Raw genomic sequence first — 2,924 nt, 5'->3', positions numbered from 1 at the left:
ACTGAATGTATTGGTGGCAGGTTGTTCATTCGATGGAGAGTGAGTGAATGTACAACATGGTAGCGAACGAGTAAGTGAATAAATGAATGAGTTATTAGATGAATGAATAATTGGCTATCAACGATGCGCGCACACACACACACACACACACACACACACACACACACACATACACACACACACACACACACACACACACACACACACATATATATATATGTATATATATACATATATATATATATATATATATATATATATATATATATATATATATACATGTGTGTGTGTGTGTGTGTGTGTGTGTGTGTGTGTGTGTGTGTGTGTGTGTGTGTGTGTGTGTGTGCGTCCGCGCATGTGCATGCATTTAATTTTCCTTCCATGCGCATCATAAACCACTGCCCTCGCGCATGCATATTCAACACATCTTTGTACAGTAACGCCATTTCTTTCGAGCGTTCGTGCTTGAAGACAGGACTCAAACCACAACACAATTTCACGCGAGGACTGAGGTGAGCTTTCGGAGTCGCTGGCTTCATCTCGCCTCGGGTTTTCTTTTCTGTTTGTTTTCCGTTCATATAGGAAGAAAAAAGGAGGAAGAAAGAGGGAGGGAGATAATGAGAGTGAGAAGTGATAGGGAGATGGACAGGCAGGTAGATAGATAAGGTAAGGAGACAGGTGGTGCGAGAAAGAGAGGCAGGCAGGTAGATAGGTAGATAAAGACAGACAGAGCCAGTAAATGATAGAGAGATACACAGATAAACAGTTAGATGGAAAGATAGACAAAGAGAGAGAGAGAGAGAGAGAGAGAGAGAGAGAGAGAGAGAGAGAGAGAGAGAGAGAGAGAGAGAGAGAGAGAGATAGGGACAGAGAGAGAGAGAGAGAGAGATAGGGACAGAGAGAGAGAGAGAGAAAGAGAGAGAGAGAAACAGACAGACACAGAGACAGAGACAGAGGCAGACAGACAAACAGACAAACAGACAAACAAACAGACAGACAGAGAGGGTTAATTCTCAAGGAACAGACAGACGAGCACAGATACAGAGCTAGAATTACGGACGTGATTATCATGAAGAAAATGAAGAGAAAGAAAAGGGTTTTGATATCAAGAACAAAGAGTTAATTTATAATGACATTTATACAAATAATACAATATATATATATTTAAATTGAGAAATACGTCTAAGTAAAATAAATAAAATTAGCAGAGGAAGGACTGTGATAATGGAAATGATAATAATAATGATAACAGTGATAATGCTAAACTATATGATAATAATAATACCGATAATAATAAATATGATAATACTCCTAATAAAAACAAAAGCAACAATGAAACTCTTATATTTTTTTAATAATTCAAAAGTGTTATTAATTAAGTTGATCGTCAGGGAGCGTTTGTCCTCGCGTTCAATTGCATTTGTTATGCAAATGTCGACGGGAATAAAACCAGTATTTTAACAGTGATCTGAAATGGTCGTTGTAGCTCATATGATGGATTGATGTCATGTCCATTGTAATACATCAAGCTACATAAATATATTCGTGCATTGATATATTTATTTAGTAATCTAACCACGCGCACAGATGCTAACACATATGCACACGCACGTACGAACACACACACGTACACTCACACACACACACACACACACACACACACACACACACACATCTATTTTTTTTACATTCATCCCTCTCTTTCTATCTATCAATCTACAAATCTATTTACCTATATTTTTCTATTATCTTACACACTGACATTTTTCTCCATAACAAAAAACACACACACGATAATTATATGCACAAAAAAATACAAACACACGAACGAGGAGACAAGAAAGAAAGAAAGAAAGGAAGAAAGAAAGAAAGAAAAACGAAAGAGAAAGACAGCAAAAAAAAAAAAAAAAAAAAAAAAGACACGAAAGAAAGAGAATATCGAAAGAAGAAAGCCAAAAAAAAAAAAAAAAAAAAAAAAAAAAATGGCGCGCAAGCATCCGAACACCTCCATCTGCCTGCTCTCCACGGCCAGCATCCCATTGAGCGCCGAATCATCCCTCGTCAAGGAATTCATCTCTGCTCATATCGCTCTTTATCTCCGTCATCATGAGCCTGATTGTTGCAAATTCGCTCTCCGCGTGACCTCTCTGTGTCTGTCTGTTTGTCTGTCTGTCTGTCGCCCTGTCTCTCTCTATCGATCCCTATCTCTGTCTCTGTATCTCTCCCTTCCCACTCCCTCCCCTCCTCTCTCCCTCCCTTCGTCTCCCTCTCTCCCTCCTCCTCCTCCCGTCTCTTGCCCTTCCCCGGCGGGCGTTAAGCAAGGGATTTCCTTATTACGCTCACCCGCTGCCCCTTCCTCTGGTCTCCGTGTCTCTCGGGCTGGGTTCTCCGTCTGTCTGTCTGTCTGTCTGTCTGTCTGTTTGTCTCTGTCTCTGTCTCTGTCTCTGTCTGTCTGTCTCTCTCTCTCTCTCTCTCTCTCTCTCTCTCTCTCTCTCTCCCTCTCTCTCTCTCTCCCTCTCTCTCTCTCACTTCCAATTTTCACTGATTTCTTCAGTTATTTAACGAATTTTTCATTTATTTATTATTTACTTTTTGATAGTTGTGGTATCAAGCAACTACCTCGAATTTCGCCCATCATTCATTCCCCGCATGACGGTCGCCTTTTCTCTGTGTATTGTGTGCATGAACGCCATTCATTGATTCGCAGTTGAGAAAGCCTGTTGACCATTTTCGTTTTCTTTTATTTTGTTTATTCGTATTGAGTATTGTTGAGTTATTCCTACGATTAAGTATTTTTCTTTCTTTATGTTTATGATATTGCTTATTTCTGTCTTCGTCTGTGTGTCTGTCTGTCTGTCTGTTTGTCTGTATGTCTGTTTGTCTGTCTGTCTGTCTGTCTGTCTGTCTGTCTCTCTCTCTCTCTC

The sequence above is a fragment of the Penaeus chinensis genome, chromosome 3 (assembly GCF_019202785.1).
Source record: "Penaeus chinensis breed Huanghai No. 1 chromosome 3, ASM1920278v2, whole genome shotgun sequence".
NCBI lineage: Eukaryota > Metazoa > Arthropoda > Malacostraca > Decapoda > Penaeidae > Penaeus > Penaeus chinensis.
This window is presented reverse-complemented; position numbering follows the sequence as displayed.